Source organism: Pocillopora verrucosa, chromosome 7, assembly GCF_036669915.1.
Source record: "Pocillopora verrucosa isolate sample1 chromosome 7, ASM3666991v2, whole genome shotgun sequence".
NCBI lineage: Eukaryota > Metazoa > Cnidaria > Anthozoa > Scleractinia > Pocilloporidae > Pocillopora > Pocillopora verrucosa.
The window spans coordinates 10200739-10211928 of record NC_089318.1 but is presented as its reverse complement, the minus strand read 5'-3'; the positions used below and the strand labels follow the sequence as shown (position 1 = coordinate 10211928).

The window sequence follows — 11190 nt, the reverse complement described above, 5'->3', positions numbered from 1 at the left end:
TTATATATTGTACTACTGCAATTAGTATAGGAAATCGTATGAACGCGAGTGCATTTCGTGATTTATGGGCACGAGTGATGTTTTGAAAGCTCTCAAAATTGCACGAGCCGTTGGCGAGTGCAATTTGAGAACTTTCAAAACATCACGATTTTTTATTTATTATATTCTCGACAAAATTACTCCATCGCGCTACTCTGCACGCCTTACGTACTACAAAAAACACTTCAATGGGTTCCAAAATGCTCACATGTTTTATTTGAACCAATCAAAAATGTAATGTTGTGACAGGTAAATCAAGCGTGAAGTTCTTGAAAGTTTCTCAGAAAATATTACAAGCCGAACTCAAAAGCTAAATTTCAGTTATTAAAAGCGGCAAGAGTACTTAAGCCCGCTAAACTGTTTTCAAATGTTTGATCTCAATCGGCCTCAGGGAATAACATTCTGACTTGTAGACTTTGGTGAACTGCATTGCCCCTGAATCACGTTAAATGTGACTTGACAGTTGTGAAAGTTGATCACAGTGAAAGCATGGCCGCTTGTTTTCACCTGTTCACACGTTGAAGTCGTTGCAGGAGAAGACCACATTGGTAGACCAGGAAAACTGCTGGAGGCTGCTGACTGTGGAGCATTGCTGATAATGTTTGAAAGCTGTCGCTGTTCCTTCTCGCTACCTTCATCGTAGTCGTTAAGAGACTTTTCACTTGCATGGCCGGTCACCTGGATTATCGACTGCCTCTCGACGCTTGCTGCTCTGAGTTTCTTCACAACTGTCTTCCTTGCGGTGTGGTTAGTCAATTTCTTCTAGCTTGTTTCCAGAGCTGTGTTCTTCACGACGCTCTTCATCATATTGTCGATGCTGTTTACGCCGAGCCGCTGCTTCTTGTACCAAACATTTGTTTTGGGATTTTCGATTATGGCAAGGTAAAAAGGACCTTTGTCGCGCAGCTCTTGAGGACGCCTACTGAGGTATTGCTTCAGTAACTCAACAGGACATCTCTGACCGCCAGTAGCGAACATTTTTGGCAGAACACTACGATGTTTTGTGTTCAGTCCCCCCGCCTCGTCTTTGTAGGATTTTCTTTAAATGTGACGTACTCTGTGCCGCTGTCGTCCACACAAAAACTGAAGTCCTCGACCTCCATTGAATGGTGTTCCTGTCTTCCCCTCAGGCCAAAATGTTGAGTCAAGATCCACCACATCGTCTGGGAAAGAACTCTTGGACTGCAGTCGCCGAGACTTTGTTCACTCCATAGCATTTTTTCTTCTTCGGCTGTCAGTGCGTTCGCGGCGTTGGGTCTCTTGCCTTTTCCTTGTTGACGGAGACACTTCACTTTTCCTTCGAGTACCAACTTCGACTGGTGAAACTCTCGGTATCGTATAATAGAGTACTTGTAGTCATGCTCTTTTAAATAGCGGTCGAGGGCTGCCAGCATGGATTTTAAACTCTCAGGTTCGTACTCACACCCGTCTTTTGTGCGTATTTCTGTGTAGAAGATTTGCAACATTTTATCGAGTTGTTCGTGCTCGTATTCTCCCATTTCTGGGTTTACTTTTCGTTGATTCGCCCATGTTTGCCAGACATTTAACCAGGTCTGTGTAGCTTTCAACGTGTTTTTGTTTTTCGCATTTTCTTTAAGTTGCTCAACGATGTTTTGGTTTGACAAAGCAAACCGGCTGTCAGCCATTTTTTTATAATTTGGTGTTCAAATTTGGCGCTTCCCTGGTGTTTCCATGGCAACTTCTCCGTATTGCACTCTATAACCTCTATTGCACTCTGTAACCTATTTATAATAAAGTTCGGATATAACGCGCGCTGTCATTGGTTGAAAGAGCGTGCTCTATGAGAGTATAGAGCATAGAACTGAGCTAAAGCTGTCACGCCATCTACCAATTGTACTATGTTCGACCTTTTCCGGGACTTCTTTTTAGCTTTTTCCCGATAATTGAAAGTGAAATTTCGGAACTGAAGCGAGCCGGCAAGTAGCAACAGAAGAATCAAACAAAGGTTTGTAAACATACCAGGCGCCGTAATTTATGTTATTAAAACGTGAGCAGATAAGAAAATCCTCAAAGGAAAAACAAAATAAACATTCCGAGTTTTAAAGATTTTCACGCTCAGTTAAATTGCAAGCTTACCTACGGTAATAAAAATCAAACACAGCTAACACTCGTATAGTATATAAAGTTCAGTGTTCAAAAACAAAACAGAACAAAACAGAAATGATGAAAAATATAACCAAACTGGCAGAATTGTTAAAATTCATACTAATCATAACGGTGTCTGAGGGAATATGATCATGCTAAGTTCATCGCGGCTCGCTCATCATGGCGATCTCCGGTCATCACAGGAAAGCAAGCCTCAGAAACTACATCGGCCGCCCTTCGAGTGAAAAAATAAGAGCTTGCTCTGATATCATTTCCGATACGTTGAGTGGCAATTCACATCAGTCACTGCAGCCGAGTTTTGCGGCGCTGTCATCACGAGCGATCTTCATGTTCCTGTGAATTCGGCTGTCTTTCATTCAAAAAACACTCGCCTTGAACAGCTTGTTTTCTACCTTGTCATGTGGAAAAAACTCGCGTGTTTTTATGAGCCATAATTCGGCTGAATTTCACTGAACATTTCACTTCGAGATTCTGTATTGGAGACTTAAAAACTTCAGGTAAAAGTGTTAAATTCGACTTGCCGAACTATTTTAGTTTGTAAACTATCGTAGAATGTGAACTTTGATGGTTTTTGAACTTTGATGGTTTGACACTTTTGACAGCTTTAGTCTTGTACAGCCAATCAGATTATTTGAACGATTCTAACAAGGATTCTGATTGGCTTATTGTAGCGTGCTTTACAAGAGTATAGAGCATGCTGACGACATTGTTGTTCGCTTTGGAAATAAAGTTTGTTTTGAAAATTGAAAGTAATGCTTGGGTAATTTAACGGATTCTTTATTATAAAACAAATAGAGAAGCCTTGACTGTGCTCTGTTCTGTTATAAAGCACTTAGGAAGCGGCTAGGGCACTCAAGAAGTGGGAAGACACACTCGACTACGTCTCGTGTTTCTCCCTACACTTCTTTCGTGCTCTAGCCGCTTCCTGCGTGCTTTATAACAGAACAGAGCACAGTCAAGGCTTCTCTATTTGTTAATTATGCATTCATCATTGACCAATCAGAAACGCGATATTTTGTTGAGTATATAATAATTAAGTTATTTGACTCTTAAGAGTGATCATTGTGAACATATCTACGTGTACATATATGAAGCGCAGTAAACTTGAGTTAAGTACTGAAGGAAGCTTGTAGTTTGAGAAAGTCGTGACAATGGTGATGTTGATTTTAAAAAAAAATATTGAACTTGCCAAGTGTCGTAATTGTTATGAAAATTGTGATATGTCCCCTATAACGAATGTCCGTATCTATGCTTGTTGTATCTTATTCCTCAAGCTCGATAACCTGTTTTTCTTGTTATGCTTAATCAATAACACCATGAAACACGTCTTGAACAGAAATTGATCGAGATTTGAAATCTCCTACAGGGGATTAAAGAAACTTATGAATTTAATAGGGAGAAGATTAAGTGAATCTTTCATGACACCTGAATGCTTTATAAAGAGTGAAGACTGTGCTAGCTTTTCATAGTTCGCTCTCGCGATAACCTTTGTCGAACGTTTGAAATTCTTATATCAACGGCAGTCATGAAATTTGGCGGAGTTCTTGTTCTCGTTTGTCTAACTATTTTTGCAAATGCAGGCAGAAAATGTTGCAGGGAAGCAGACCAGAAGCTAGAAGATCTCGCCAACAAGATTGAAGAGCTGGACTGTTCAGATCTGGCAGGTAATTTAGTGTTAACAACTGGGTTGAAAACATAAATTAGCCACCGTAAAGGGTAAAAAAGCTGACGTTTCGAGCGTTAGCCCTTCGTCAGAGCGAAGCGTCGCTCTGACGAAGGGCTAACGCTCGAAACGTCAGCTTTTTTACCCTTTACGGTGGCTAATTTACGTTTTCAACCCAGTTGTTAACCCTAACCCTTATGCTATACTCTCGCACCGACGCAGCACCACAGTTTCTTTAGAAACTTACCCCTTTATTCCTTTACTATTGTAGGTACACTGTGCGGAGATCAAGATATTTCAATCTATTTACTTGCCTTTGTTTTTATTACCACAAGGTCGCGTAAAAAATCACGTGAGCATAACATCTCTTTTAATGGCATGCAATACGTGCAAACAAGATAAAATAAAGATATAAATAAATACAAATAACCAAAAAGCTTTCAAAGGAAAAAATAATGTTGGTACACTCTGCGGAGATCAAGATATTTCAATCAATTTACTTGCCTTTGTTTTTATTTTAAGAGTTTTACAAAGTATTCTACTTACGCTAATATTTATGCTTTTGCTTGCAGTTCTCTGTATGCTTATTTCATTTCTAAAGTGCAGCAAAAAAAGAATGTTTCAGTTGTGAGAGAACACTCCTTCTTCATTGTCCCGCTTTTAAGAAGAAATATTTGCTTAATCTTCTCTTTAGTCGATGTAAAGGGGGAGGACGGGCCAATAACAAATTAAATTCTGCGAAAATTTGTTGAAAAAAAGTACAAAATACAATAACACGAAATTAAAAGCACCAAGCAAACAAGTGGAAGGGAATCAATACACAGCACCATCCGCGCACAGCATTTAGAAATACTTGACAATTAATTAATTAACTAATTGATGATAATATACTGTGAAAGAAAATAAACTGATGTGATACTTTTTTAGCGTATGTAAGAGTGCTATGAGGCATTTAACCCTAAAACACCGTTCTGGACTACTGGTCCTAGAAAGAAAATCAGGAAACTATATAGAACGTAGACTTGAATTTTCCGCACTCTGATATCTTACGGGTTTTTCCCTCCAACCTAAGCAGCTTATATGCATACATAATTTCGTTGAACTTTAAACGAGTGCTTCACCCTTTGTACAAAATATGCTAGTTGGATGCACCCCATAGTGCCGTATGTTTCAGATGAACAGTTTCATTTGTACACTATCTGAGACGACGATTGATGTTGTTAGTGTGGCATTTGCAACCCTTTACAAGGTCTGTGAGAGTGTCAATTTAGGGCTGCTTTCTTTGCTTTAATGTAATGTTTGATGTGTCTAGTCCAAATGAGGAACAAATTTCCCGGAGCATGCAGATAGAAAATGTTGAAAGTTTGGACTGTTCCACAAGTTCGCAGATGTTATATGCGTCGTACAAGATTGGATGGGCGTTCTGAATTGAAACATTGGTCACAACTTTCTCTCTCATCTGTTGCAGATGGGTTTCATGTTCCAAACTGGCGGTCTTCGTCTTCATTTTCCTGCGTATTTATTTCGTCAGTATTTCTCTTTGCAGCTAGACGGGAGAAATAGCCAGCAATCTGCTGTGCAGTTAGAAATTCGGTGCTTTGAAATAGCCGCGCACTAGTGGCATCCTTTGCTGAAAACCTGCGGGATCTTCTTTTTGGCCTGACCGCTCTCTGATTTAAAATTTAGCGTCTAAGTACTCTTCCTGTTTCACAGTAGACCGAATACTCCGGATGCGAGAACATTTCGGCGCCCATCCCATTGGGAGAGATGGGGCTGAAAAATTTGGGAAAAATTCTGCTTTCCCTAGTTCAGGTGCTGCAGTCGTTCCGTGTTCTAGCCTTGACGCATACCCCAACAAAGCGCGATCATAAAGCGTTTCACATTCAAGAGAAAGCTTGTGCCTGCCACATTCCATGTGTTTCAAAAGAGAGAAATATCTTTTGTATGATTTAATGCACTCCTCTTCAAGGCAGGCAAACGGAGTTTTAGAGGCATTGCTGGGCCCGTCTGCACCATTATCTACGTCTTCTTCTTCTAAATCAGGAGTCTTCTTGACTCTTCTCGACTTGACGGTAACAAAGTCTGATTGGGTGTAACTTGTGCAGGATAGAAGAGACGGGAACTTCATCTTTAGAGAGACGATCAAATTTACTCCAGGAAAGAACTATACCCGAGCCAATGTTGTAGGCTCTCCAGATTTTCAGACAGTCCCCGCTGTACTGGACGTTGTTGACAAAGCTGACACCTTCCCATTTTACTGACGTTCTGACTGTGGACGATGGAGGACTGCAGAGCATGGCCTTCACTCCAAATACGCCACCAAATGAGTTAATCGCTTCAAACATCTGAGAAGCCGTTTCAATATCACGCCCTGAATTCAGATGGACTATCGTGTGGTCGCCGCTTTCCGATTACACGAGCCCTTTCCCCCTTGAATTAGAGAAATCCATCTTGGCAGGACATAGACGATTTACCTCGGCTTCTTGCCTGGCTGTAACGATGGTTAACGCACAGTGATAACAGCCAGTGTTGTCTTGCCTGAGATAAATGGACTTTAACTCCTTTCAATTGACGGAAAACATAGTATGACAAGAACGCTGCTGCTGTCTTGGTTGCAGCTATCAAATAGGTGGACAAACGTCATTATTTCCATTTGTCCCTCAACTCCTCTTCTGATCGTGACTGCAATATGCCACGGGATTCCTCGCTTGCCAAACCAATCAGTCTGACTTTTTCTAAATTTCAAAAAGACCAATTCGTCTTTGGTTTCAACTGAACACTGGGCTGTTTCTAGAACTTCTTCGATGTCACCACCAACGGAAGCAAGCTGAGAGCATCTATCACACCTGTCATCGGGGTTATGGTCACAGTGTATCGCGTAATCTTGGTCACCTGGGTGACTTAATGTGTATGCTCTACAGTGGTCTGTTTCAGTAGCAGCGTAGCAGTTCAAAGCTGGTTTTTGCTTCAACGCTATTAAAATTTATATTGTATTTGGCAGGAGAGCAAAGCGTGACGCTCTGGGAATAAAAACTCTGAGGGGCCTTTTACATGATATTGGAATGAGTTCATCCCGGTTGCCACATGATACCAGAGCTAAATTATTCGAAACGAGTCATTTCTGAATGAGTTTATTGGGTTTTCCTTTTAGAACGAAACACTTATTCTGGACGACGACAATTATATCTGTATGAATCCTCTTTAGGAGCGAGGGCAGCATAGAAAAAGGACATAAATACTTGTTTTTACAAGCTAAATTATCTTCCATGTAAACGCGGTATGAAATTCATTTTGGAATAATGTAAAAGATATCTTAGGGACAGACCATTCGATTTTTGATGCGGGGAGGGGGGTGGGGGGGGGGACTTATGCTAATTGCACAATGTGTTTTCTTCCATTAAGGCTGTGCTCGATTTTTTCGGGGGTCATTGCCCAACACCCCACACCCCCTCCCCAACACCCCCCAACACCCCCCCTCAACACACCCGCCCCCAAAAATCTAATGGTCCGTCCCTAAGATGCTATCAGGTCCTACAACTTTTTATGTGATGAAAGAATTTGGATCTATATGTATTACTCAGGAAGTGGGTGAGGATGCTTGCCGTACCTTGCAGGGGTCAAAATCAGTGATCTGGTACTTTTTACAGTGTCTCAAACTTTAGTGGACTACCAGAGACCTAGCTGATACCTTTTAGGGTGTTTTTCGCTCCATAAAATACCTGAAATAAGCATTACTAGGTCGATTTTAATGATCTGACTTGAGCCTCTGGAGGACATCGATAAAGGAATTCTTATTTTTGGGATCTTTCAATTTTTTGTGTTTAAATTGGTACTTTTTAGGGGTAGACATCAGTTTTTGCCACTCTCACACGGATAAGACTCAGGTACCTTCTATAATTTTATAGAGGTCGTTTTTCGAAATTCCGGCGCACATCCTCGCCCTCTTATGTGCAGGGATTCCACGGGGGTGCTGATAAGTGCAGCACACTTGAAATTTAGCAAGGACAAATTTTAATGTGATTTTCGGTGAAGAGGAAAAAGTTTCGTCAGCGTCTTGTAGCTAGTACGTAAGGGCCCCTTACCACTGAGCTTAATTACGCGTCCCGCCAGACGGTGGGAAGCCTACAAAATGCTCAGACATTAGAATAGAAAACTCCGTCTCTGTCTGGATTTTTGGTAGTCCATTGACCAATTCCCAATGTAGGCCTAAGTCTGACAGGACGCGTAATTTTGCACAAGGTGGTAAGTAGCCAAGTTATATGAATTTTCCAGACCTCTTGCATACTATCTGTGGTACACGCTTGCCAATTCCCCAATAGGCTTCTGGAATCGACTTAACCCTACCTTTACCATGGCCGTACACTTCTTAAGGTACTCTACATCTACTAATGGAACTACGACTCCACCCAATACCGGTACCGAGATTTGATCTATGAATGTGGCGAATTGTAAAATTATCCATATCTTTTGGCGTCTCGAAGATGCCGGCTCGCGACAAAATAAGATCAACTGAGAAGATCTCTGCAAGTAACTTGAAATGTCTTTTTTACAACTACGCAAGGGAACGACCTGAGATATGCAACGTCGGTCTTCTCGATAACTATACCCAAAAGTCCCACCAGCGAACGATTTATATGAACAGCTAATCTCCTTGTTAGCATGTGAGATGAGACGCTTATACAACATATCAGTTAGCTAAATCAGCATGTAGCTTGTCAATCGATTGACTTTTGTAAACATTCTTTGACTTCCCCCGGAAAAGGAATTATTAATGGATCTGGACATTTTAGTTTTCTGAATACAGTAATTCTTGGAAGGTTTTTATAGATATGCAAAGAGGGGGGAAAAAACCCATCTCTGGGTTATCTCGGAGGTTGATTCATCTTTTAATTTATGTGTCACGCTTGTCATGCAACTAATATAATAATGTGGAGAAGATTTATAAACTGCAAATTAAATCTGGCTAAAATGTGGTAGAGCATAACTTGATCATTGAAACAGCTACTGAAATCATGAATAAACATGGTAAGAGTGTTATGTTAGATTTTTTTACAAATATTTTAGATTTTAGATTTTTTACAAATTTTACAAGTAGGCACACCACGTATATTTCATAGTCGCCAGCAAGTAAATTTTGCCGGAATTTGAGTTCGTCTCACGATAGAACAACGCAAATACACAAAGCAATTTTTTCAGTAACTATATAACCATCCTTTTTTCTTTTAAAGGTAGAAGCTCAGTAGACTCTGACATATCGGCCATTGTTAAAACTGTCTTTGTTTTGAGGCTACTTTTCGACATAGAAAAAGTATGTCGGACAAAAATATTCACCAAAAAATAAATATTTCTTTGCCAGCTTCAACAAATGCAGGGGCTTAAGTTTAGATGATAAAACAAAGGATTATGTTGACAGAAATATCGGAGGTCAAGTAAAATTCGTTACATGAGGTCACACAACTCGGGTAATATTCAGGGTAAAAATTTGCATATTCGGTCGAACGAAAAAAATCATTTCTCGAAAACGAAAACATATTTTCACAAAAAACTACACCACTTTTATTAGGACATATTGGCCTACAAAATATGAAAGTAGGAGACAAAACGAATTTTGGGCGACTTGCCACAATATTTCAAATTTGTTCGATGGATGCTGACATCCTCTCTTAAGAGAAAAGTGATATGGGAAAACGAGAAGATTCAATTTCTAACCCTTTACACCCTAACATCAGTTTGCGAGTTCTCTGTACTGTTTTCCATACATTTCCCAAGATACCAATCAAGAGCTTCTTCTGTTGGAGATTTTTTTCTTCACTTTATAATCTTAATATGTGATTCAGGGGTGATGTTGTAAAGAGAAATTAGATGCTAGTCCCTCTTAGGGGTCAATGACCAAAACCATACTCCTTCTTCATTAACTTACAGGTCAATGGAAAACAAGGCATATAAGCTCAAGTTGGACGGGAAATTAAGCCAGGTCTACTGCAACATGAATGGTCATGGTCTCGGTGACTGTGGAGGTGGGGGGTGGACGCTGGTCATGAAGATGGACGGCTCAAAGGTTGTTGCTCCGATATTAACTCGTTTTAATCAAGCTGTTTCATTGTTGATGAAATGTTTAGGATAAATCTGGACTCATTCTGCGGACCTCAATGCGCCTTCAAAGAGATAAGATGCAAATAAAAGAGAAAATTTGTTTAAAAAAAACGGTCTTTCTTTCCTTTCTGTATCATTTAGACGTTTCCCCGAAACAAAAATTAAGCCTCCCCCTCCCTCTTAACTTTTTTAAAACTTGAAGTGAATTTTGGACTGCGCAATAAAAGGTGATATGTAAAAACGTAATGGGATTAGCAAATGGTCTTTCAATAATCATAATATAATAATAATGGTTTATTAAAATACACACAGTGGCATAAAAACTATGAATTACAGTGTGCCTACATGATACAAGAAATAAAGTTACATTTGTTTCGAAGGGACTGGGATTACAGGCTATTTATAAGTTATTTACAATTCGGATATGGATAAAATACTATAATAAAAATAACCAGACTCCTATTGATTAGTTGATTTTCGCCATTGTTGGGAAAAAACTAGAACCAAAGCGTTTTGTTCTATACTGAAAACGGCTAGAACTGCTACTGTTCCTAATATGGTGAGAGTGGCATTCGGATCGCACGGGAGGGAGGAGACGGTGCAGCTGGTAGGTCGGGTTATTTTTGATATTGTGCCACACTTTGAGACACAGGTGGGCGCGTCTATCCTCTAAACTGGTAATGTTGGCTTGCGCAAGAGCCTGTTGATAGTGGAGGTCAGGATATACGATTCGCAGAGCCCTCTTTTGGATAGCTTCTAGCTGGTCAATGAGGAAGTGAGGAAGGCAGGTAGCCCAGACAACGGAAGAGTATTCTAGGACAGAGCGAACCAAGGCGCTATAGATGGTGACAAGGTCCGCCGGAGGGACCCCAGCGCGCTTCAAGACCCTAAGAATGTGCAGACGCTTGGACGCTTTGGAGACGATATCGTTGGTATTATCGTTCCACTTCAGGGTGTCACACAGGGTCAGACCGAGAACTTTGTAAGATGAAACTGCCTAATCACGGCAAAACATGAGTTTCTTGTCAATCACAGCAGATAATTGAAGAGACCGGTATTCAGCACTAATCAAGCTTATCAAGGAACAAGAGATTATTAACAATTTACATTCTCTTTTAAAAACTGATGACAATTTCCAGCCTATTCGAAATATGAAAACCGTAGCCATGTTGGTGCATAAGTTTATTCCTGTAGCTGTACTCCACGTAATTGGAATGTTCAATACCAAACTCCAGTAGCTGGAGCTGCTAGCGGCCCATTCACCTCGG

The 11190-nt window shown here is 40.4% G+C and overlaps 1 pseudogene; it reads right to left on the bottom strand.

Moving 5' to 3' along the window:
- Window positions 1-191: 191 nt before the first annotated feature.
- On the bottom strand, window positions 192-1433 carry LOC131770719 (uncharacterized protein KIAA1958-like; annotated as a pseudogene).
- Window positions 1434-11190: the final 9757 nt, after the last annotated feature.